At 36.6% G+C, this 27,719-nt stretch overlaps 1 protein-coding gene and 1 long non-coding RNA gene across 2 annotated transcripts in view; one reads left to right on the top strand and one right to left on the bottom strand.

The window, feature by feature from the left end:
- Positions 1–27,719, bottom strand: part of GPR65 (G protein-coupled receptor 65) — a 452,137-nt gene that overhangs the window by 250,826 nt on the left and 173,592 nt on the right. The gene's annotated exons all lie outside the window — the stretch shown is intronic.
- Positions 13,333–24,553, top strand: LOC137475405 (uncharacterized). The gene is made up of 3 exons (XR_010999870.1): positions 13,333–14,105; positions 22,634–22,728; positions 22,810–24,553. It is a non-coding gene; the product is annotated as an uncharacterized lncRNA (long non-coding RNA).

Consider the following 27,719-nt stretch of genomic DNA (forward strand, 5'->3'; position numbering starts at 1 on the left):
ATCCTTTTTTCCATTGTGAAGGATAGCTTTTTGTGTCCTTGAGGAAAGTAGCAAATCTTTTGTAGAAGTTGACGACTTCTGAAAGATTGATCAGCATTTTCTTGGCTATGTATCAAACTACACTTTTATTTGGAAATTTTCCATCAAGGCTGCACCTCCAGTCTTGGTGCTTGCATTCACACTAAGGTGAAAGGAAGGCTTTTCACCCTCTTCATCATTGTTCCATGTACTTTGCATTCTTAGGCAGACCTAGTTAGCAGCTTCTTCATTTCAGGTGCCAGAAAGGTTTGATAATGATAGTTTCTACACAGGGCTCCTTTTTTTTCCTTATGTCATGAAAATGTCACATAACTAATGGGTACAGAGACTGTCTGAAAGGACAGCTGGAGCTTGTGTAAAGAAAAGTTAATATGAGGATCTTTGCAATTTCAGGGTGCTCCTTTAATTCAACTTTCTACATATGTACAGAAGCAGCAACTGATGCTCATTTTCTTGTTGTGTCTTTTTATTCCCAATTGTCTGCCTGTATTCATCTGTTGGTTCCTGCGTCATATTTAGATTCTAGAAGTTTTGGGAACAAAACTGCCTCAGTTGTATGTTGCTGTGGGGTCTAGTGCAAAGGAGTGCCAGTTCTTGGCTGAGCTTAAAAACAAGAACTATGAGAAAGTAATTGTCAGGATTCTAGTAAACTTCTGCTACTGCTTTCCCATTCCCATTTCTAAGTACATCCAACATGGTCTAAGAGTTTTATTTTTTTTAAATAGGTGATAAACTGTCAATTGCTTTATCATTTTTTTTCAAAGTTTCACTAGAATTTGATAAAAATTGTTTTAATTGGTGTGAGTGTGGTCAAGACAAGAGCTCAGCTAGAGTACTCTGAACACATGAGTGTAATTTGTGGCTTTACCACCCAGGTAAGATCTTGCACATCTGTGAAATGAACACATACACAAGTGAACAATGGGGTGCTACTTAAGAACATTCTAGGCTGATCAATCATCTGAAAGGAAGTTTGAACAAGGGATATAAAAGATCTGGACAATCCTTTGAATACTCAGAATGAAATGCCAGTGATGATTGAAAGTTAATTCAAATCTAAACCAAACTTCAGGGTTAATTAAGTTGAGCTGGAGGCTTTGTGTGGATTTTTTATCAAGACAGATCCTTCTGAAGAAGATGTAATACATTAAAAAAATAAAAGGAAACTAACAGGAAGGTAATGAACTTCCCTAAACTACCTTTAATATTATTTTGAAAGGGGGAATCATCTTATACATATTGATTCATTCTATATGATCTGGTTTGCACTTTATTTTTAGTTTAGTAGTCAGATGAATTTGAATGGGTAGCTCATTCCCAACTCTCTGATACATCTAGATTTGCATCCAAAGAAAATAAATGAAAATTGTTTCTGTTTCTATGAAAAAAATAGTGCTTGAGAGGATCTGTAGACAAATGCTGTTCATCTGAAATGTTGGAGTCTTGCAAAGTATAGCTTTAATTTTACAGAGTTTAGGAGATTTTTTGTTTTTGTTTAGGCAGAGAGATGGAGTTCCTTGTGGAGAGGCAGTATTCCTTTGCACATTTTTCTATCTGATTACTTTTTGCTACTGGCAGTGTGACTAACTTGCTACCTGGAAGAAAGAGTAATGGAATTGGAAAGGCATGAACACATTAAAGTATCTTTGTTTTATCTGAAATTGAAGCCCCCTGATATTTCCTGATGAAGCATATAAAGTAAATTCAAAGAGACACTAACATGGACAAGTATCAGACATGAATCATTTGGTGGTTCTTCTTAATGAGGAGTGTCAGTTCTTTCTTCTCTTTCTTTTATCCAATTCATCAGGGCAAACCAGCCCACAGATCTTTGCAGAAACATACAAAACAATTTCTAACCCCACAGACTGTGTCAATTCAAACAGCATTTTTACAAGCACAGTGGCAATCTATTGCACTTCTTTAGAGAGTTCATTTTTGGTGTCAGTTATAGCATCATAATGTGCACTGTATTATTGTTCTACTTAGTGAATTGCTGATGTGTATAATGATGCACCTGTTAGTCAAGAAATCCCTCAGAAGCCAAACGATGCTATTAAATTGACATACTCACACAGAACCAGAACTGTCAGGATGTTTCCTCTGCATTATGCAATATTTTCTGCTTTATGGCCATTAAAGACAATAATAAAACAGCTGTCGCTGAGTGTATGTTGTCAAATATCAGTAAAAAGCACTGAGATGATGATAGCAATGTGAAGCACAGTGCAATAGCTAAGGATGGGTCAGTGTTTTTATTATCAACACTGGGTTTTTTCCTGTGTATATGTCTTTACCCTAGGCAGGAACTTTCCAGTCAGCAGATAAGTCCTGGAACAATGATCAGCTTTTGCATTTGCAAGATTTTCAGTAAATATAACTATACAAATTGATTTATTTTCTGGAAATAAAGTTTAATGACAAACTGCCAATGAATTTTGCAGCTTTGTGGGTGTACCACTGGTGCTGAGAAATGTTCTTACTTTGTCTCTCTGATTGTTCAACTGGACTGCCTTTATTACCATGGAGAAAAGATGAAGAGAGAGGGTAGACAGACATTCAGTATATCTTGTGTTGTAACACCATAAAGAAATTATTTAATACATATTTTTCCAAGAACGCTCAAATACTAGGGAGTCTTGGAGCTTCTGCCCAAACTCCTGCATATCTCTTGGCCACCTAAGTTTGCGATGAGGCTACCTGCCCTTCTGAGGAAGATATCAGATATCTGTAAGCTGTCTGACTCTGTTTAGAAACTTTTCCACTGATAGGGCAAAGGGAATAAATGATCATCTGAGACCTGTTCACTGCACAGGTCCGAGTATGATGAAGGGTGTGCTTCAAGCACCAGAGGTATGATAGCCTGGTTTCCACAGATGGCCCAGGAACACTACTATGAAGAAGAAATGTCAGTAGGAAATATTTTGACCTTGAATGCCATTCTATGGAGCTGTGTGGTGTTTATCACCAGCATAATCTCCGGATTACAAGTATTATTTTAAGATAACCCAAAAAGACATAAATATATAATTTAATTACATAAATAATGGCAGTAACATTTTTTCTTGTGTAGCAAATGCATAAAAAAATACTGCCCTTCAGAAATGTTTTAATACTTTCTCCTGCCCTTATAGATATGTCATACAGATACATAGTGTATTACAAAAGATTGATGGAAACCAATAATGCTAAATTCTACTTAAGGGCTCTAGAGCAGGACCACGCCTCGTTCTTTAGATCATGAGTCAGCATCCTGATTGGTTTAATGATCACTTCTTAAGATAAAGAACAAGTTATAACTGGAATAAGACCAAACAACAGAGAAGAACAAAAGATTAAATATTTTTTGACATAATATGACTTCCTCTTGTTTAAAAAAAAAACCAAACCAGAGAGGGAAAAACAACAAGATTGACATGAAAGCACTTGGAGAGATTTTCTAGCTAAAAAAGCCCAAGGTCTATTACCACAACTGTTTTATCTGGCTTCAGATTAGAAAAGAAGAGGCTTCTGAAATACACAAGAGCCTGCATATGATCTCATTTGTACCTTGATTTGGGCAGAGGCATCTCTTGTCATTAGACCATAATATAGATGTAATAGAAAACATGCCTAATTCACCTGACCAATGGTATCTGTGACAAACTAATCCATGACACATAATCCAGATGATATTTTAATATTTACGAGGAAAAAAGGGGAGGAGTACAACATGAGTTACACTGCATATCAGAAAACATGGTGATAATGGGAGATGTGCTGTGTTGTGCTTTGTGAAGTTAGCTGAGATGATTGGTGAAGCTGAGAAGCCACAGTGATGAGCTCCTCTCTTGAGCCATATGTCACAGCTCAGCTGCATAAAACACAGTTTGAAATTAGATTTAATATTTCAGGGCAAATACTGGAAAGATACCATTTCAGTGATTGCACTGAACATACTGTAAAATAAGGAAAGAGTGCTTAACTTCCTGGGAAAAGAGATTCAGTGTAAATTATTTCAGTTCAACTATACTTGGCATAATGAAGCAGCCAGTTATATATTATGCTGAATCTTCTCCTTACTTTCATGTCCAAAATAGGTTAGGCACTCAATGGAAATATGAGTTAACATTTGTTTAAATATTGGTGTTGGCCCCTAAATGAGTTCTCAGTGGTGAATAATCTGATTAAATGAATAGAAAAGTTTTTTTCAGGAATTTAGTGTTAGAAAAAATATATTAGACTGTCTTTTCTGATTCCTGCAATTTTGCAGTTTAAGATTTCTGAAAATTTCAAGTAGATAATCTAATATTTTCCAGGTCTAATCTCTGCCTGAAGGGGAATAGACAAAACTTATTAGTAAGGGCGTATTTCTAGCTACAAAAACAAACAAACAAAAAAAAAACAACCCAACCCTAAAGTTTTCTTATAAACCTTTACCCAAAGATTTATTGACAGAAGATGGTATTATTTGAGAAAACAGTCTTGAACGTCATGAACGCAAGAAAATCCTAAAGGCAGAATAAGATGCAAGGAGATACTGTTTGAAGCAGTCAGTGATTCAAGAAATGATGCCCTGAGCAGTGACAGCTGGGCATTTGTAGAAGTCAAATATCATCATGACAGATAGGAAATTTATTTGGTCATCTCTGACCCATGTTTTGTATTTCTCCAGTAAATTAAAACTTATCCTTCATGTGCATGTTTTGCAATATTTGGTGCAGAGGGTGATATCCTTCAATTACAGAGAATTCCTCTTCTATTTTTGCTTTCATTCCAACACTTGCAAATGGATGAAGTTGTTGAATGCACCTTTCTTGCTGTCAACCTGTAATTAAGTGTGAAATCCTCATCATATAGAGTGAGCAACCCTTAGAGGCTTGCTTCCTTTCACTTTGAAGTACCTCTAGCAAGACATGTCCCTTCCAATAGCTTCTGTTCTCATCTGACTCTCTCAAAATGCCTCAGAGTTTTTTATCCTCACAGCCTTATATTGCCTTTATAGTTCTTTTCAACCTACAGTGAAAAAATTTGTTATTAAATAAACTGCTTTCTGAATTTGTAGATACTGTTCAATTCCACATATTGTGTTCACTTAGAATTAAATTCTTGCTTGGAAATATAATTAATAGCCTATGATTTCTAGGAATAAAAAGGGGAAAAATAAATAAAGTAGTGAGTGATTTAACTGGTTTATGTAACTTGTTAAGCTACACTCATCACATACCATAACAACAGGACAGCAACACCTGAGCTGATGTTAGAAATGTGGACAAAACCAAACCTCCACTTCCTTTCAGTCCTGCATTGTAGACCTGGCTTCAGGCTGGGATGACATTCAGTCCATCTCCCAGCCTCCCTAAGTTCACCACCTAAAAGCTATAAGAACTACAAATATTTACCTCCAGAAGCCTATTATTCAGTGAAAAGGGTGTGAATGTTTCATATACAATAAAAAATGGTTATCCTGTAGGCAGCTCCAGAGTAACTAGTTAAGACCAGGATTTGCTTTATACAATGATGCCATTAAAACAAACAATGTGAGTAAGATGTATGGAACAATATGTGTTAGCCTTCTGGAAAATGAGTTAACAAAAAGAAGATGTGTGCATTAGGGACAATGGTAAAAAAACAGAAGGGTATGCAGTGGCCTTGTGCTCTAAATACTGAGCTCCAGAGGGTCTAATGTAACATATTTCTGCATGATGTCTGTAAAATCTTGCTGTTCTATTTGACTTCTTAAATATTTCTGAACAGATCTAGTATGGGATGTTCCAAAAGGTGTTTGATGAAACTGAGCCCAGGCTCTGATCCTGATTGTGCCGTAGGTATTTGTTGGGTTTTTTTTGTGTGTAGCCATCCATCTTCCAATTGGAATTTTTACCATGAAAGAGCCCAGAAAGAGGCTAAGAATAAAGGAGAAAGTCTCAAATGTCTCTTTGTATCATTGTGATGTGTTGTATTTAGCTTATGTTTAATTCTGGGGACTACCAATTTGATGTGAGTGTGAGTGAGCCAGATTTTGTCAAGATGTAGCCTGGAAATCATAAAAAACTAGGAATTAGGAAATTGTATCAGAAAGAAGAATGGGAGTCTGAAATCCTTTCTTTATTTTTTTGATGATGATATAAATCACAAGCCTGAGATAATTTTTGTGTACTCTGATTAGCACTGAAATTGGGAGAGAGTCTAAACTTTTCCCGTGGTGCTCAAGTTGAAATGCTGCATAAACATGCAGCTCCATATCTGGGTTTTAAAAGCAGAGATTAGATATACAGATTTTTTAAAAATGAGTTAGATTCTGGTTATTAAAACTACTGATTAACCAAAAGTTCCAGAGCTTGAATTCCATTCAGGCGGTACTTAAAAATGCACACATCAAATACAGTAAAGATGTAGCTTACTATTTTTACAAGAAAAATGTGACAAAATATTGAGCAGAACATGCAGGACTAAACCTTGCGAGTTAAAGTACTTACCAAACACACCTATAGCTACTTTGATAATTGTTTATCATGTTGTAAAGACATGATAAACAGACAACTTTGACCTCATGGCTTGTGCTTTCCTGCTTGCAATGTTTACTGACAAAATAATTTAGCCCTTTACCATAAGCCTTTTCAGGCTATTTATCAAATGCAAAATGAAAATCTTAATCTCCATATGGGTAATTTATAATTTTTCCTGCTGCATATTGAAAGGTGTGTTTTCAAGAAGGAAATTTACTTGGAACAAGTCAGAAGTTGAGAAATACTTCAGTTTTAACCCTTTTAGCATCTAGAATTACATAGCAGGTAAATTCATAGACCTCTGAATTACATGAAGAGCTGATCCATATGTATGAAATATATAATCCATCCATATAAAATATACTCTAGTAATTTATATATCTAGCATGGGCGTATACTTTAGAAAAAGTGAATCTGCAAAATGCTTGACCACCCTTTCCAAATTTCCATTTTTTTCCCCACATATACTGCTTCAAAATCGGTTATAAAGTCATCTTATTTTTGTGGCTCCTAAGTACAAACATGACTTCCATAATTTAAAGATACCCAGTGGTGAAACTGGCTCTGTCCTTGAAAATAAGTAATTTTAATTATTTTCAGTGAGAATCCATTTCAAAAGTCTGTAAAACCAATTAGAAAGAATTTTGGTCAGAATGGATTTAGCAGTGGAATGCTGAAGCCTGTTCTTCTGCGGTTGCTCTGAAGGGCTGTCTGATGCTTTCATTACAGATACAGAACTCTTGCAAGTCTAAGGCTTGGAGTTCAGGAGTCTAAGGCACCTCCTTGTCTCCTAGTGGGGGGAAAATTTGACTCATCCTGATCCATGTATCATGGGCGTGTCCCAAAGGTCATATGACACACACGACTCCACAGGTAGGGACAATCCTTCCCCATACACTCAGTAGCCTGGAAGCCATACTTTGGCTGTTGAGTCTATCCCACAGAGGAAAGAATTGAAAAAGAGCCTCTGATGTGGAAAATATGGCTTCCAGCACTATTCCAGGGACATGGAAAGGCTGAGAAAGAAGAAAGAGTAAAAAAAAAAAAAATTATGGGAAGCCTTTCCCTTACAGCAGAGCCTAATAAATCTGTGCAGGACACATCTGCCTATATATATATATATATATATTTATTTATTTATTTATATATATATATATTTATATGTATATATATACATACTTATATAGAACTATATATATACCTATATAGTAAAATATATATTGACTGCAAAATTATTAATGGCTGTCTTTATAAATGCAATGTATGTACTGAGTACTCAGTGCCTTTTATTCCAGTCCTGAGACCATTTTCTTCTTGCTGACTGATAGCTTCAGGACACTGCTTCATAGCAGTTGCACACCCCTTTTACTGCACTGACAAAAGCAAAGTTTTTATAATTTCCTCTTAGCAGGATCAGATTAGGATCTGCCTGTATGCAAGATTAGAGGTATGTCTGTATTAAGTGGGAAATCTTACCCTTCCTTGTGCTAATAACCAATGTATTCTTCTGTAATAAATGGAAAATTATTCCTATTGTTAACCTTAAACATTAAAAAAAGCATAAATTAGAAAATAAATGTTAGACTATCTTAAATAAGAGTACAAATGTTAGTTCTGGTATATTTTTTTAAGAGAAAAGGTCAAGAGCTCTTTTTGAGGCCTTATAATATACAGAATTACATTTTTAACGTTATTGAATGCTCTGCATTAAATTTTGTTCCTTAAAAATGATGTCGGAAAGATTCAGCTGAAGTGGCACTATAGATAATGTAGGAAATTTCTGTATTTTGCAGGGAAATTTACATGAATTATTAAATTTGCCTGTTCTTTTGCAATTTTCTACCCAGTCCTTTCTAAAGCTAAGGTATGGGGTAAGAAATGAATAACTGGCAGGTCTGTTTATCAACAGTATTTTGTTTAGAAGGTATGAGCATTAAAATACTTGATCAAATAAATCTGGGCAGTGGCATGGTTAGAGAGGGAATCCACACCCTCAGTGTCCACATCAGATCCATTTGCCTTATAGATGTACTTTATATATCTGCAGATGACTGAAATTTGGAGAACTTAGTCAAGACAAGAAGTTATGGAAAGATAAAATCAGGAATGGGGAAAAGGAGAAGTATTGTAGTGCTAAAATGTATAGAAACTTAGGTGAACTGGAGACCTTGGAGACAAACAATGGTTTTCCTTGTGCGCAGAGATTTTTTTCTAAAAGCTTGGTAAAAAAAGGTAGCATAGACAATGGAACATCAAATTTGAGATTTGTTTAAGTGATTGGCGTATTTTCTGCTAACACTGTTTTAAAAGTATATTCAGAAACTTGGCAAAGCCTTCTTCTAGCCTGTCAATTGTGAGACTTGTGAACCAGAAGATGATACACACGAGAAGAGACCTGCTTTCCACTCATGCTGTGTCCCACAGTGCCGGTGGTCCGGTGCCAGGGTTTCCTGAAAGTAGCCTAATTAGGGGATCTGTCTTGTTCTGCTCCAGTAATGCATCTCAAGATTAAAGATAAAACTGTAAGCGTTGACAAGCATATAGTTTTATCTTTGTGTTTCTTTGTGCAATTTGATAAAGAAACTTGGCAAGTCACTCCTTATTCTTCTTAGCTTGGCTTGCTAACTCTTATCTGTGTCAGGCAACACAGTAGTATTCTGTTTCTGAAAGTGGAAAGGATTGGATATTGATTATTTTATAGCTGTTTGCTTGTTTTGTTTTTATGCAAATCTTTTATTCTCACTAGCACTTACAAAACCTAGAGAAGATTTATTCCTGCTTTGGAGTTCACTGGTCACATCTGATCACATCTGCACAAGGTACACGTGACAACTTTAATAATTTTTAAAATGTACTTCGGTGAAGTACGTCAGTAATATTTTTACCTTGTTTAGGTTTTCCTACTAGCAGCAAGTTAGATCAGAGTTGCTACTGCCAAGGAGCCAACTATTGAGTGAATTTTTCATTTCAACATAATCTTTTTTCATGGTTTGTCTGCTCAAGTAAACATGGCTATTTTTGCTCTCAGGCAACTGAAAACATTCATAAGGTCAAATCCACTGCAAACAAAAACCTGTATCCTGAAGCACAGAAAACAGACAATATTTTTTCAAAATGTTTTGACTTCTGATTTTTTCTCACAGCTTTATGTAGTCTATATAGGAAAGCCACATGCTACTCTTGCTATTCCTGCTGTCAAGTGCAGTTTTAAACTCCTTTTCCTCACAGGGCTTGCTATTTAGGAGAAATGCTTGGTGCAATGGAGTTCAATAGCTGCCCTTTCCTTCAGACAACTGAGCTTTCTCTGTTGACTCGTGTGCTGGGAGCTCTTTGACCTCATCTTTCACATTCCCTGTTGCACAAATAATACTGAGTTGTGACTTCAGCACATAACACAGTGACTGACTTTACCAGTTGCTGAGGCTTCCATTATGCCTTTGAAGCAAAACCAAAAAGCACTGTTACTTGGAATCCTGGAAATTACAAATTTGATTTTCAGCTGTAAAGGCTGGCACAGCCTTTGATAAGTCTTTTGTTAATTTACAGCAATTGAGATGCTCAACCTACAGGGGAAGAAAGGAATTTAGACTTTTAAAATCCATCTTAGACATTAAAATATAATTTAGGATAATGTAATCTAGTTTGTCTTAGAGAGGGACTCTGAGAGGATTTAAATTCTGTCTTGAAGAGATTAGAAAAATTCTCTGTGTTTGTCCTTCTTTGTCTGCGCTTGGGCCATAATGCATCTGTAGTATTTGTGCTATTGAACAGATAGAAAGACTTGCAACAGATCTAGTTTTAATATAAGCTGTATTTTGGGGAAGGATTAGTTTTTATTGATCAAGTGCATCTTCATTTTGAATGTAATTATATTTCCAGATGGAAAATATTTTAGCCTTGTAGCTACAATATTGTAGTGTTGTAGCTTTTCAGCGGCTCCTGAGCTGTGTTATTGAGGTTATATAACCTAGCAGGCTTTGCATTCTAGTGAAAATTTGAGTGTGGAATTTCTATTTCCCCCCAGAATTCCAGAGAAAAGGAACCTTGAAATAGATATTAGCCTTTTGAGGTGGACACTAGTCTGATGTGTAAGAAACTCCTCTCCTAATACTTAGGTACAGATGTTAATGACCTCCTTTTAATAGTGCAAGGCATCTAAAGGGCCTTGAGCCAGAAGGCAGGAGCCTTGGTCTGTAGATTGCACAAATTCTACCATAGGGGCTCAGCAATATCTAATGAAATCTCTAATTCTGCAGCTTTATAGTGGCATTCCAATTCCACAGTGAATACATTATTTTCAGTCTGATTCTCTTCATCCCAAAAGTGACATATATGTATATCTATGTTCTATTTAACAACTTCTACAAAGTGTTTCTTCCCAGGAATGCACATATAAGTGTGTATATGTCTTGTGTGGGTATCAATATCACTGAAATGACTGCCTGATTTTCTCATAACTTAGAGCATCAAAAAATAATACAGCTGTGAGAAGATTAATATGACAGCTAACCCTAAGCTGCTTCCTGTATAAGGTGAAAGGATGTTGGTGTGTATACTTCAGATGGTGCATTGAAACTGAAAAAAATGCTGTGCTACAACTGGCTTATGTGTGATGGATGTTAGCACAGGTAAAGATGAAACCTTGGACTACCATGGCATCAAGCTGCTGTCACTGGCAGCATTGGAAGCACCTGGAGTAAGGAATTTGATGGATGTGCTCTTCTAATGTAAAAATAACAGGAAAAAGTAGTGAACTGTAGCATATTTTAGCCATAGCTCCTTAGAAACTCCTCCCTGCTACATTCAGCAACTGCCATTGCCCAAATGTGTCACTAGACAATGAAGCTTCACACAGCTGGGTTACTTCCTGCTGAAAGCAAGACTAAAATGAACTGGAGGAAATAGAGAGGGGATGAGAGACACAGCCAGAGACAACAGCTAGAGCTCTTTGTTCAGTCACTTGCCTGCTATGATGGTTGTCTATGAGACTTGGCAGACTCCTAATTTACAGTCTACTTTTCGCTTGCAACACCTTTTAAGTTAGTCTGCAATAAATTGTTAGGGAGCATGGAAGGAAAAAAAAAAATAATTGCCTATAGAAAACCAGTGCTGTGTCGAGTTAATGAAGACCATTCTGACCACAGAGTGAAAATTATTCTAACTTAAGGAAGAAATAAAACTATTCATGTCATTTTGAATGAATGGGATCTAGAATAACTGTAAAAACGAAGAGGCTGAACACACCACCAGCTAAAAAGTGAGGGGTAACCAGAAGCTGAAGGTACTAATGGCTGAAAAGGTAAGGCATAATCTCCAATAAGCTGAACTCCTTATGATGTTTCCAACGTTCTGCTCTGGTTCCCAATACTCACTAGGATTACTGGTGTATGATTTCTGCAAATCTTAGGACAATATGTCTGTTAAGAGTTTGTTCTCCTTTGCATGGCTTTTATGCAAGCATGTGAACTGGTTTGAAAACCAGAGTACTGGCCAAAATGTAAGACGAAATAAAGAAAAGACATACAGGCAAAAAAGGCTGAAAACAGCAGAGATCTGATTGATGAAAGTGCAAACCAACTCACTGGAGAGGTTCAATTGGGTTATTTCCAAAGGCTCTCTCTCCAAAGAAGCAGGTTGTGGTAATTTGCTTACAGTCTGCCACTGGTTTTGATGGCATTCAGGTGCTTCAGTCCCACAGGTGGCAAATTTCCTGTGAACTTAAATAGGGCTGGCGAGCAAAGAGGGGAAGAATAGCTTTGTCGGAAGGCAAGTTGTGTTACTTAGTTTGTCATTGTAATTACCTTCATTTGTTTCAGTGTTACACAGATGTCTGAACCAAGCATATGGGAGCTGCCCTTCAGCTAGATACTATATGAGTAAGTCTATTCTGCAAGCATGTGATGTGCAATTATGTAACATTTTAGAACTAACTTAAGAAAGATTTGGACAGTTAGATGCTTTGGAAACTACTAGGAGTGCAGTCTGTGTTTTCACTAAGACCTAGAAATAAATGAAATGTTTTCACATTTGTTCACTGATTTTCAAAACGTCAAAGCGAGTTGGCATTAGGAGTTTGAGGTCTCTGTCATTTGATGGGTTTGATCAATTGTTCTGCTGCTTTGAATGACTTTTATCTTTCTGATAATGAGCAGCTGTCTCACAACTGTCACTCACTCCTAGGGGCATTATCCACATTTGCATATCGGTTTCTAATGTTTGTCTTATATCTGAGATTTGGACACTTTTTATCTCAGGAATGAAATATCCATTTAGCTTTGAAAATAACCCCCAACCCTTCCAGATTGTGATTGACATTTCTGCATGCTTATAACCTTAGACAGTAAATGAAATACTATTCCTACTGGTCTGTTTTGGTTTTTTTTCTCAATTTCTCATTGTTTCAAGTCTTGAGGGGTTCCATGTTGTTTATTGTTTTTTTTTTTTTTTTTTAACAGAAATTATTACCGTGGATTTTTCCATGGTTTCCAGCACTCTGCTTTGCAGGATTAGCCAACAAGGGCTTAAGCCATCTAAAAAAATCTTCTGACTTTGTGATGTCACAGACTATTTATTTACTTGAGTAGTAGTTCTTAGTCTTTGCTTTCAGTTTTATGAGTGGTTGGAAATATGTGGACAAGGGAACAAAATGAGGTCTAAGGCTTGCAGTATAAAGAAGGTAAACCAAGAATATGGGACTGTGGTTTATGAGAAAAACCTTTTTCTATGTACATAAACTTTTAGTTAAAACTACCTATTTAGAGAGGAATATTTTTTCTCTGATTTTTGAATGTTTAATTACAGAAACAGTGGGATTTGGACAACTGTTTTCTCATCAGGATCTTGGCTTTGCTGCACATTACTGACATTTATATTAAACCTTAGTACATGGGTATTTCATTTTTTTGGCAAAGCAGCAGGTGGAATATTTGAACATCTGCCCATCGGCCATGGAATCACACCTCATTTATTGAGAGAACTTGCCCCATTAATTTGGGCTTGTCCTTTTATACACTGTGCTGGGACTTGATTTAAGTCTTCTATTTATCAAAATTTGCACTGCTGAACACTTTTACAGTGCAGCTTTCACTAACCTGGTTTTATAAATGTCATTATGCTATGAAATTCATTCATTGCCTTGACTTGGAAAATTAGTTTTGAACACCAGGTGCATATAATGCGTACCAAATGGAGTACTGTTATGCAATTTAATTGATTAACTGCTATTGTTACTGAGCAACTAAAAGTATAAAAGTGATGTTGAGTATGACTAACTCATATGACTAATGACTTTCTAAGTTTTATGAAACCAGCAAACATGAAGTATAGAAACTAGGATGAGTAGAAAGGGTGAAGAACTGGTTTTGTTTCAACAAGAAACAAATATGTATACTGCATTGAACTGCACTGGCTGACTCCTGAATCCCAAGTATGCTCTAGAAACAAGATCTCCTGATTAGAGCTGTGTCATCTGATCTATTGTGAACCTAAATCTTTGGGGAAGAGTGTTTGTTGAAGGGCAAATTACTGTGGTGTTTTGAAGGAGAGGGTTCTGTGGAGAAGAACAAGAGCAAGGTGAAGGTGAGCATTGCAAACTGCCAAGATTCTTGTGACAGTGTATTTGTGTTGAAATAATCAAATAATCTGTTGAAAGAGCTCTACTTTTCAGTATAAGTGTTTTAGGACTTTCCTGTTTTGCTCAAAATTTTTATGGAACCTGAAACGTTTTTGTATAAAAATTATTTTTGCGTAGGCCATTTCTGTACCTATGGTAAAAGTCAGGTATGTGGGAGCACTGACAGTGAGCTATGGAGTGTGACAAAATGCAGAGACCATAGTACTGTAATACACTGGCTGTTGCAGTTGTGGGCTAAGGAACCAGATTAGTTTCACTAGGCAATTCATCTGACATTGTTGAAAAAGTGTGTAAGAATGGGTTGTTTATGGGTACCTTGGTTTCTGCAAAGACCTAAGTTCTCAGTTTCTTGAGTATTGGAGGTAATAAAAATAGGTTGCAAAGATATGCACAGTGTAGGTATCCTGTTCCAGGTCCACAAAGCAGAATGAAGCCCCAGCTCAGCCCTGAACTGGGTACTGTTTTTGGCTGAATTTACCTACCCTTGTCTGCAAAGTCAGCAAGCTCTGATTACCCAGTTCTGGGCCAGACTTCTTAGCTGGGGCACAGCTCCTGGTAAACATCCCATGATTTCTCACAGGGCTGTGATGCTTGTGTCCCTCTGTCTCTGGTGTCTCTGCTCCTTTCTTGCCCACACTCCTTGGTCTGGGGTTAGAGCTGGCAGAGCCAGATTAGGTCTCACACTTATTTGGCAGCAGTAAAAATTCCTTGTCCTTTGCCTCCCCTTCTTTCTTTACTGTGTTGTCCCAGGACTGGTTCCCAAAGGGACCTCTCATTACTGTTCTATCTTAGTCCCTGCTGTAGATCCTGCGGACAAAAGAGTACAGCTTCTAGTTTAGCAGAAGCTTGCTAGTTTTGCTGTACAGAAGCATCCTTCCAGAGCCTTAGCCAAGACTCTGCCTTCACAGCAAATAAAATGACCTGCAGTAGAGGCAGCAAAATGATTGTGCTTATGATGCTTTCAGATATGTGAAGGTCTAAGAAAAAGTAACACCTCTGCAAATCTTAAGAAATTTTGAAGGAATATTAACAATATTCACAAAATCTGCTTGCTTGATTTTATACGTGTATGTCTTCTTTTAGCTTTCTAAAGGGTAGTGAGGAATGTATTTACAATACAACTATGGATTCTTTGCTTGTGAACAATACTGCATATACTTGTCATTAAAGATGAAGTTGTGCTGTATGCTGAATGTTTTTATTTGCTCAGTGGCATCTCTAAAATAGGGAGAGCTAAAATGTTCAGTATAGAAAATACCAATGCTGTTTACTTGCAGACATAAACCAAGATTCTATTACAGGCTTCAAATATAGGATTTAAATAGAAATGTAGGAACTCAGGTAAATAAACATTTTAAATTCTAGTTAAAATTTGGAAAGCAAGCAGACTATCCCTATGTAGATGCAAATAAAATAGAATAGAATTAAGGGGTAATAATAAATGTAGCACACTGTGTAAAGATCTATAATATTTTCCTTAGTAATAATATAATGCTTTGAAGTAAATCAATTTAAAAAGAAGTTTAAAAAAATTAAAGTAAAAAATTGTTGCATCAGTATCTTTTCAAATCTTACTGGGTTTCCTCAAAAATTTTTCCAGTTTTGGGGTATCCTTCTTGCCCCAGTCCTTTCAACATTGCTTTTTCTATTTCTTTTGGATCCTCACACTAGGAGAACAGTTTACAAGGCAATTCACACATTCATCTTCATCTTATGCAGCAGAGCTCAGGGAAGGAGAAAAAGACATCTTTTACGTGTAGATTGTGAAGGTGATTCAAATGCAAAAAAGAAAATGTGGCATCTTGTCTTTTGCTGAGTCTGGTTAATATCTTACTTTTTTCCAGCCCCAATTAGTGCTCTTGGGTGTCATTTAAGGATCATTCCCCATGAAAAGAGCTGGATAGAAACAATTGCAACCTCTGCAAAACAGAAGCTGGATTCTGGACTTGATGATATGCTATCCCTCTGGGTGTTGAAGCAACACCTCTAACCCTGTAACCCTGCTGTTTCGTGGACAGTCACAGCACAATTGATGCAAAGACATGCAAAATCAGTGCCAGTGATAGTCCCACACTATTTTTGTGGTCAGGGTTAATAGGGAGGAGCAGGTGCACAGAGGCGTGTATGCTCCCTTCTCATAAGTGAAAATGTGGATGTGATTTTTCTGGCTCCCCAGCGTGTGCCCGTTTGAGATGCAGCAGCTGGAAGCCCAGTGCTTAATTGAGAGGCTCAAGCCATAAGCAGGGATCATTGTTCCTCCTCCTTTGTGAACACTGCATGAATTTGCATGATTGCAAGTACCCTTGCTGTGGGGTTGGTATGCTGTGAGATTTTAATGCTTTACTAAAATTAGAACATTAACTCTGATACTGTTTTGATGCTTTTAAATTATTCTCTTCTGAAATAATAACATTTAACTATATCAATCTGTAATTTGAAACTATTTTAAATCAAATAGTTTCAAATTTCCTTTAAATTTTGAAGTAAAATTTTAGCTTTCAGAACTTTTCTGTTTCCTTTATTTTAGGGCCAAAAATCTGCATTAGATTACAGAGCTTGTAGTATTTCTGCTCTTACCTTTGTACAGAGTTCAGCAGTGATTTGTGCCTGACTGAACCATCTTTTTCTAAAGAGTATCTGATCTTGATTACAACAAGGAAGATGGAGAATCCATACCTGCACTTGGTAGTCTGTTACAGTGATCATTCATTTTTGCTGGTGAAAATGCAAGCCCAGTTTAAAATGAGAAATTGTCTGGCTTCAGCTCCTATCTCTTGAATTTTATGCTGTTTTTCTTCAATACATTACTAAGATCACTATATCACTTTATGTATTTGTGAAGGAAAAAAATGTACTTCCATACTATGAACAAAGTACTATTTTAAACAAAGACACTGGTAACATGTTGCATGTAATGTCACAGAGTTGTAACACTTAACTGGCAAACTAAATCTCTGCATTGTTGGTGGGACAGTGAAAAAAAAAACCCAGCAGATTTGCCAAATTCAATATCAGTAACTTGAACATCTCCTTTGTCATCTCTTAAAAGTCCTTTGGTTCAAGTTAATTGGACCTGCTGGATATATAAAGATGATTGCTTTTATACTGAAAACTTTTCACCCAAACCTGTGAGAGTAGGACAACCTCAAACATCTTTCCAAACAGAGCAGCAGTTATGAAAAAACCTGACATCAGATTAGCAGTTACAATCTTCATCTTCTAATGAGGCTGCATGGATGCCTTCAGTTTTTGTTTTTCATATTGTATTTTAGTAGATTTTTATTCTTAATTATGCCATCCATAAGTCCTCTAATTCCCTCAGGTTTCTCTGTCCAGCTGATTGATTACTGACCTCTTTTTCACAATGGGCATTTTTGTTGCATATTTTGCCTTTCCTCCCCACTTTTTTGTTTTTTGTTTTGTGCTATTTACTTCACCACAAAACCAAGATGGGATTTTTATCCACAAATTGTTCTTTTTCAATCTTGTTGAAAATGAATGTTGTTTTAGTTTTCTAATGAATTCTTTTGATACAACTTCTCTTAAAAATGTCATTTTTCAGCCTAATCTTTTCAGTCAAAGAATTTTGGCTGAAAATTTACATCAGCTTTGGGGAAATTTAAGTAATCCAGGAAAAAAAAATTTCTTACTTCTATATCTTCACAACATTTTTGAATATATAAGATTTTAAAAATGGAAACTTCTATCAGTTCCCACTATTCAGCACCATAACTGGTTGTAATTTCTGAGATTTTATCTGTTTTTTCTCTTGACTTTGACTTAACTTGAAGGGATCCTCATGCAAAGGTTCAATTATTACTAAATAATGAACAACAATCTGTATTTTAAAGTGTATATATATATATGTATATATCTACACATATGCATAGAAGACAATAAGAAATACATAATACAATATAGAGTTTGCAAATGGAAGTAATTCTCTGATTCAAAACACAAAATTCTCTGCAGCTGCAGATTTGATTGTCAGCTGCAAGAGCAACCACAATGGAAATTTACTGCCATTATGGAATCTGAAACAAAAGCACTAAAAAAAAAAAAATTAACTTTAAATTTTATTCAAAGAAGCCAAGGGGAATGTTGCAATAAATTAAACAATCCATGTTTTGTGGGGTTCAATCATGCCTGCTACTGATTGTTAAACTGGAATGGACCAGCTACAGTGTACGACCTGGGCCAGCTCTTTCTCCACTTAGGATTGCCCCTGCAGTCTATTGACTAACACTTTTGACTAATATATTTTCAAGTAAATCTCTGCTGAGACTTTTCTATATTCTTCTGGGAACCTAACACTTGCCATCTTTAACATCCTTCCTTTGCTTAAGTTATTCTGTCTATTCCATTTCTCTTGCTTCCCCCCAACATACAAAATTTATTCCTTCCCTTAAATATTCATGTCCTAAAGTTCTGCATGCAGTGTCTTCATCACACAGATTCATTGACAGCAATTTTCTCAGAAAAAAAAAAAAAAGGTATTTTTTTAAACTGAAATTTCTGGCTCTGTAGATATGTGTTGGCCAATATTGATAACATTTACACACACCCTTTATTTATTTATTTTTAGACTCAGTTTTGAAGAACTCAGTATTTATTCATTTGCTTCTGTTTCTCACATTTATGTCAAGTTATAATCTCCAACAAGCAGCACTGATCTCTCTCATTATTTATTGTTTTGATGCAGAGAGCAATTAAATATAATTAACTGGCTGATTATCATTTGCTAGTAGAATATGCTAAAAGTGCATATGCTCCTGCAGGGAGTTGCTTGCTATTTCGTGCACCACTGATCTGATGCTGTTTGGAGAGAACCTCTTTTTCCCCTCTCTATTTACTGCTTCACTGATCTGGGAAAGGAAGAAAGTAAGTGTATGAAAATAAGTATGCCCTAGCTTGTGAATAGCTATCTCATGGATAGTGAAGGGATAGAGTTTCACATTGGCTTTGTTGCACTGCTGAGATGCAGAAGCACTAAAATATTTGTAATTGGACCATGAAAAAAGGTAATGATGCAAGCTTTTTCACTGCCATGTGATGCTGGGGACCTCACTTAAGCCAAAATGTTTTGGGTTATTTTTGATTAATTTTCCAATATTTCTTTTCAGATATGAGATACTATGTCAGTAAAATGTTCTTCATGTGTAGAACTGTTAAATTTCCTGCATTAGGATAGAAAATAATCGTTTTTCACATAGTCAGTCTGGTTAGCATGCCAGTAAACCTTTAAGTAAACCTTTACTTAAGCCTTAAGACATTCTATACATGAATTTAAGTGAAGGTTAGCTGGAAAATAGGTATTCTGCACTGTGGTTTTGTAATTGCCACTATTAAACTGATCTCTGAAAACTGAAGTTAATATACTGTTGTTTGTTATCATACAAGGTGGCAATTTGAGCTGCTGATCTTGAGATATTCAGCAGCTCATCTCATCTGAAGTTAAAATTCCTTTCATTAACTTTCCACTTGGTCCTCCCTGTTGGAATTCACACCTGGGTCCCATTTAACTGTTAATACTTTGCCTTATTATTCAAGTGTTATAAAGCTTTTTCTGTTCCGGTAAGCTGTGGCCTGATACAAAAAGAATTATTTTTTAGTCAAACTTTGTTTAGGTAAGTAATGAATTAAAGGTCTTTTTTACTGTATTACAGAAATGCTTTCAATTAATTTTTGTTTAAATTTAGGACTTTGAAGAACTATTCTACTAAATTTTTGCTTGTTAGATTGGCATTTCCAGTAAACAATAACCCTTTTTCTCTCCATGTGTTAGAAGCCGATCCATTTCTCTTAGTACATTGCTTCAGTCAGATTTCTCTAATTGATTCTTATATTTATTTATTACAACTTTATCCATAAAATATTTTTCCACCCTTCACCTTTGCTTTTGAGAATGTCTGATCCCTTTCCTACAAACTTTCAGGAATTTTTAAACTTCTGTTTTATCTCTTTTATATTGAACAATGTTATTTAAAAATCCCTTTGGACATGGTGGCAAGCACCACACTTAGAATTTTGAGATGACTGTGCAAATGTTAACTAATTATGTCTGCTGTCATTCTGTGGGATAGGCTAGTTTTATCATCTGCTTTTGCACAGATGGGAAATTCAAACTTAGATTTTCAAGTCATTTGCCCTCAACCAAGCCAGATGAAACAGTCCCAGAACTGAAAATGGAGCCTTGGAGTTTTTGCCTCCAGCAACCCATAGCAATTCACCTAGGTTTTGGACACTAACTGACTCTGAATAAATATATCTGTTGAAAGTGCAGCACCTTCATACAAAATATTCTGTATTTCTGGCAACAGCAATGTCTATCCTGGAAAGAACTTGAGAGGCAGTTATCTTCATGCTGTAAGGGACAGCTATGATAACCCAAATTGGTGTGTAACATAGCTTATGCATTTCACCAAAATTATGCATGGCCGCCAAGCATGAAAGATGAGTCATTGTTCAAAATGAACATTTTTTGGCATAGAGGTTTATGGGGTTATTTACAATCCTCTCTGTCTTATTTATGTCAATGTGCAAATTAACACACAGTACTTTTTAAAAGGAAAAGTTAGAACTGACTTTTCTTGCTATTTTTTTTTTCCAGGTGTTTTAGTAACTATATGTACACAGCATTATATCAATATATTCCATATAGTCAATGTGTATATGTAAAGAATTCTAATAGGCATTAATTCATGTTGCAGATCTGAGAGAGCAGGGAATCACTATGTCACAATAAGAAGAGAAGGCTCAGAACCTCATATCAGGATTCCAGTACTTAAAGGATGGCTTCAAAGAGGATGGAAGCTCTCTCTCCACAAGGAGCCAGACAGAGGACAGATGGCAGTGGGTACCAGTTGTACTGGGAGAGGTTTCATCTTGCTATAAAAAAGATATTTTTACAGTGAAAGCAACTATTCACTGGAACAACCTCCCCAGAGATGTGAGGCCCTATCAGAAGAGGTTTTCAGAATGCCATTAGAGAGGGTGCTAGATAATCTCATCTAGACTTCCATGAAGGGGATCTTTAGAGGTCTCTTCAAACCTGGGTTATTCTGGATAAAGAATCAGAATTTCATGGGAAAGTGTACCAATGCAGAAGTTTGTTGCCTAGACACAATATTTTAATGGCCAGATGTACTAGTCCACTCTTGTGGAGTTCCTTCAGAGACATTTTCAGCAACATTTCACAGAAAGTTGCTTAAAGTTTTTTATTCATTAAAGTTAACATTTAGAACTAAGTTTTTACGTGTGCTGAAAGCTTTATACCAAAACATTAACTAGTGTTTAGTTATATTTTGCGCAGAGAATTTGTGGATGCCCCATCTCTGGCAGTGTTTAAAGGCCAGGTTTGATGGGGTTTTGAGTAACTTGGTTTGGTGGAAGGTGTCCCTGCTTAAGGCAGAGGGGCTGAAAGTAGACAATCTTTAAAGTCACTTCCAAACCAGACTATTCTATAATTCTATAACTTCTAGTGGTTTCACTCTATTCTCAAGATTAATTTGGATCAGACAATGATCAAAATAAAAACCAAGACTAAGATATAAAATTTTTGAATTAACATGCTTGGAGCAGAATTACATCAGAAAAATACCAAGAGAAGTCATGATATGCATAGTCTACTTCTAGAAAGGTAACAAGTTTTTCATCTGTGTTTGTTTTATTTTGTAGGGTGTTCTAGATCTGAATTCCCAAATCACTCTGACAGGCTGTGAGAAGCCAAATCTGATCTGGGTGGTTTCATACAGAACTTGAAGGTTACTTGTTCACCAGTTTCACGAAACTGCCCAATTATTGTCTTCATAGCCAACCTACACAAAGTATCTGCCAATGCAACTGCTATTTTAGAAATATAACCAGCTACAACAAATGCTATTCTCTATTTATTTCTTTCCAGCTGACATCTCTGTTATTCTTTTATCACTTTTTGCTGCTTCACATTGTCCATTGTTCTGACCATATCTTACTCTCTGAAACTCCCCCATATTAATAGTGTGACAAATGAGATAGGCAGAAGTACATGTATTATCTGTAAGATGATAAGCCAACTGTCCACTTGCTGACCTCAAAAATATTGAATTTGCCATTTTTTCCTGATATCATCCTGATATTTATCTTGGGAGGTGTATTCATGCTTTGTAATGAAAAATACACTTTCAGTTCAAGCAATTGAAGAAAGCAGATTGTTCTCATTACTCGAGGGGATTAATAAAATTCAAGCTTGAGATATCCCTGTCAATGCCTTCATGAGGGCTCTGCTATTCTAAGGGGAAATATTTGGTAAATCTGTAATTGAGTCCACTGGTTTCTTAGAGTTACACTTATAAAAGACACACAAAGGCTGTGTTCCATACATTTAAACCCTCCTAATCTGCTTATAAATGTGATGTCAGACATCTTTAGATGGACTAGCTCCATGGGCAACAATTTCATAAAATTTTACCCATTTGTTGTTGTTTAACCCCAGCCAGCAGCCAAGCCCCACGCAGCTGCTCACTCACTCCCCCAGCAGGACTGGGGAGAGAATCAGAAGGACAAAAGCTGAAAAACTCATGAGTTGAGGTAAAGACAGTTTAATGGGGAAAGCAAAAGCCATGCACACAAACTAAGACAAATAAGGAATTAATTCACTGTTTCCCATAGAGAGGCAGGTGTTCAGCTATCTCCAGGAGAGCAGGGTCCCATCCCATAGTGATTTGGGAAGACAAACTCCATCACTCCAAATGTGTCCCCACTTCCTCCTCCTTCCCTCCACTCTGTATGCTGGGCATGATGTCACATGCTCTGGAATATCCCTTTGGTCAGTGTGGGTCACCTGTCCCAGCTGTATCTCCTCCCAGCCTCCCGTGCACCCCTAACTTCCTTGCCAGCATGTAAATTGGAGAAGCAGAAAAGGCCTTGGCTCTGTGTAAGCCCTGCTGTGCAATAACAAAATGATCTCTTTATTAGCAATTCTGTGCTCAGCATAAATCCAAAACACAGCCCCATACCAGCCACTGTGAAGAAAGCTTACTCTACCCCGACAAAATCAACATACCATTTGAATCTTATTTTGACTGTGAGAATTATTCCTTCTTTCTCTCTGTTATCTTTCTTGGCCCTTTTCTGCTTTGACAGATAAGTTGTGAAATCTTAGAGACAGTCCCTGAAAGGGATCTACTGGAAGCCTGGCTCCTGTAGGAGGTATTCAGAACAGACATAAAGCTTAACCTGAGAAAATTTTTTCTTCAAAGATTACATGTTGAGATAGGAATGATGAACATTCTCAGTCCATCAAAATAAGTTTTGAAAAACATTCTTATGCTGAATTACAATGAAATGTTGTAATTTATTAATAAAAAGAATATCACTCCTATACAGGATAATATTTTTGTTCAGAGAAGTGTATAGGTTTTATTAAAAATTAAAATTAGAGCTTTCTTGTTTGAAAGTGTCAGGTAGAGTCTTGACAAGCACTTTGAGACTCTACTCCAAAAGATGATTAATTAAATTTGAACTTCAAAGAACCTACAAAACTTAAAACGATGTTTTTGAATGAAAAACACATTGTCATGAAACTTTTCCAGACCAGTTGTGTTCCATACAGCATTCAACTCTCTGTTTACTTATGCAGCATAGAGTAATGTGATGGTCTAATTTTATAATAATGCCTGTTAAAGAATAGTAAGAAAGAAAATTTGAGAGAAAAAGTGAAAAAGAAAGTGAGAGGGTAGTAATATAGTGATATTGATCATGCTTATCCTGGGAGGAGCTCCCAGGTAGTACTTTAGTTGCTATAACCATGAAAAAATATTTTACTTCTACAATATTAAGCAAAAATTTTAAGGCCTCCATTATGTAGAGTATCTGTCAGCTCTGGTGAAATATATTACTATAACCTTTATAACTTTTTACTTATATGTGTAGAGCCTTTGATCTAGAAAAACTACATTATTGCAAGAGACTATTCTAACTATATATTTCAATTTTTCACATTTATAAACCAATCTAAATATAAAGACAGAATATGTAATCCATATGTGGCTCCAAATCTTTCCAGAAAGTACTGGACTTGGAAAAATAACAGCTTGTCAGATCTCAGGTACCTTTCATTAGTAGTATTTGAAAGTTTCAATTACTACTCAGTGTTTTTCATGTCTGTCAGACTTGCAACAATTTCTATATATCTCATTCCAATTGCTGCTCTGTCATTTTTGATAATGGGCTTTGAGCTTTCAGACATAATCAATCAGAGAATTACTTCAAACCACTGCATTATCTGCTTTAGTGAAAGGAGTCAGATGTGGATCTGAATGCCATCCACTGGCTTAAAGGATGATGTTTTGAATTAACCTCCTTCATTGGCTGCAGTTGCAATGGAGACTTTTCTGTATCAAAATTGAAGACTAAAAAAGAGTCAAATTACCATGTGTGGGATAGCTATTTTCATGTGTTGTTTTACACACCTATCACTTTTTTTTTTTTCATTCATAGATGTTTTTATATCTTCTAGTGGTTTTTAGTACTGCATAAATTGTAATACTGGCCAGGCAAAATTAAATTCCCCAGCTGACAATGGCACTGCAGCAATTTTTCATTCTATGCAACAAGATGTTACCTGACTACTGAATGCACTTCTCTTTGTTCTGTGAATTTATTTCTTTCTACTTCTTTTACAGCTCTGTACTTCTGTATTCTTTTACTTCTCTGTATGTTCTCTGTAGACATAAATCCCTTCCTATGCTTTTTCCACATATTTTTTATGTCAGCACATGCTTATTTCTTAAGGTGATCTCTTTGTGAGAAAATAAAATCTTCCCTCTCTCCTATCTGTGAACACTGGCCAAAATGCACAGTCAGTTACTTACTGCTGTTTTAAAGACAAGATCTTACTTGACTCCACTCTTCCCTTTCTAGCTCTCTGTTCACCATGTTTTCTCCCCATGTTTACTATGTGGTTTTCAATATATTTTTGGCAGTTAAAATCATAAATGTCAGAATAATCACAGTTAAACACTGAGAAGAAATAAAACTTTACTGATTTTTGTCAGATTGGTCAGAAAAATATTACTGAGTTCTCTTCATTGCTTGTCAAATCTTAATCCCTGTCTAAGGGGAAGATTTATCAAATCTAAGAATGTCCAAGGTTAAGTAACAAAGTTAGAAAAGTTGCAGCCCAGAAGCAGGAAAGAGCATAATTACAAATGTGCTTCATAAAATTAGTGGGAGGCCTTGCTATTCCAACATTATTTATGACCTCTAAACCAGCTTACCAAAATGATTGAAAATGATGGAGAATGACCTTTTAGCAAAGACTGTGCTTCCTGCCTTTAGTCTGTCTGATGATCACAGTTCTTGATTGAGTTGGTTTTCAAGGTTGAAATAAGCAGAAGGTAATCACTGAGTTGAAGGTCACCTATATGTAATGAACATGATAAAGCTTCTGATTGCACATGATAAATTAGTTCTTCATAGAACCAAATAGTTTAGAACTGTCTGGAAAGGGAGAGAAGAAGAAAACAGGGGAAAAAAGGTACCTATCAAACAGGGTCAAGGAGCAACTTGTATTAGTATGTGGCCTCTCCTGCTGTTACATAGAAAATACTCAAACCTCATCTAACAGGAGCTTTTCTGCTTTCCAGCAGACATGCAGTTAATATGATGTGTTCTCCAGTGGTTTATGATGGAGTTACACCTTAGGTGACACAGTGTGTCATTGTGCTCTGAAGGTATATGTTAAGCTGGCAGAGCCATTTTAAGTCCCAGCTAGTGACTAGTGCTTTAAGCAGATTTAAAACAGACTCTTGAGTAGCAGAGCAAGCCAGCTTTTTGCAAGCAGCCATCCATTAGTTCAGCCAGGTCCCCTGCTTGCCCAGAGAACTGATGGCAGATGCCTCCAGGGCTGTTCTGGACTGATGTGCAGTCTTTGCTGTTGGATAGACACTGTGCAGTCCACACTCATGAATAATGGGGTGAACACTAACCTACTGTTGCATGCACTGGATTTCTTACCCAGGAAACAAAAATCTGTGAGGGAATAAAGGACTCCTGTGTAGTGCCTTGTTAGTTTACTTTCCTTTCCCCTCTTGCACAGTGATATCCCACTGATGCTTGGAGTCCCTTCATGTTTGTAGCATTTAGAGCAGGAGTTACATCTCTCTAAACATAATGAACTCCCAAGTGGAAATATATGCTCTCTTCTCAAACCATCTGTACTCATGTATGTGAACAGAGACAGATTCAAGAGATTTGTAACACATTCATGCATAAAAATGGAGAACAGCTAATTCTGATATGTTAGAGGAAACTGCTGCACGATTATTCCATTTATAAGAAAAATTATCACATTTGTACAGTCTGTATTCAATATTTACAAAGATAATGGAGATGGAACATTTGATTATCTGGCAGTGGACCAAAAACACTCCTCCCAGAGCTGTGATGTAGGATATCTTGAGGACAATAAAAAGAAGTCAGAAGCTTGCAGGAGGGATTACAGCTAATGAAATTTTATGGACATATGAAGTGGGCTCTGTCTACCAACACATTAATAAAAGTCATAAGAAAATATAACAATCAGGGAAAACTGACTGGTAGTCCACTTGAAATGGAATTATAAGACTGCTGGGTAAATAATAAAAATCCAGATGCAAAAAAGCCTCTTGACATGTTTTAGTAGGTAGGCGAGGTTTGCAGAATATTAACAAATCTGTTTGGAGAATATTAACAAAAAGTGGTCTGTGTGATGGTTGGGGAACTGGCTGACAGGCAGCACCCAGGGGTAAGGGGCTCCTTTTCAAAGTGGCAGCCTGTCAGGCTGGGGGATCCCTCGCTATTGATATTAGGCCCAATGCTGTTCAACATCTTAATAAGCAATTTGGATGGCGTGATCAAGTGTATGCTTGCCAAGTTTGTCAATGGGCCCTAACTGGGTGGGGAAATGGACACTTCAGAAGTGAAAGCCACCCTGCGGGAAGACCTGGAGAGACTGGAAGAGTAGGCTAACAAGAATCTTAACCTTATGTTCAACAATGACAAGTATAAGGTCGTGTACCTGGGAACACATAATAAAGGATTATTTATTCAGGAGGTCCTGCTGGGCAAGCAGCTCAGTATGAGAGAGCACCATGCTGCTGTGGCACAGAGAACCAAGAATATGCTAGGCTGCATCAACAGCAGCATCACCAGCAGATGATGGTCATCAAAGATGTCATTATCACTCCCTACTCCATGCTTGTCAGGCCACACCTGGAATAGTGTTTTCAGTGTTGGTCCCCACTATACAAGAAATCTGTGCACAGATGGAAAGAGTCCAGAGAAGGAACATAAGTTGGATTTGAAGCTAGAGGAAAGGCTGAGGAAATGGAATTTGTTCAGCCTTGAAAAAAGAAGGTTTAGATAAGACATTATCATCATGCTTCTGTATTTAAAGGGTGCCTACAAAGAAGATGGAGACTCCCTTTTCACAAGGAGTCACATGGAAAAGGTGAGGGGTAATGGGCTCCTATGAATCCTGGAGAGATTCCAATTTGACACAAGCGGAAACATTTTCACAATGAGAGCAATATGATATT

Source organism: Anomalospiza imberbis, chromosome 6 (assembly GCF_031753505.1).
Source record: "Anomalospiza imberbis isolate Cuckoo-Finch-1a 21T00152 chromosome 6, ASM3175350v1, whole genome shotgun sequence".
Lineage (NCBI taxonomy): Eukaryota > Metazoa > Chordata > Aves > Passeriformes > Viduidae > Anomalospiza > Anomalospiza imberbis.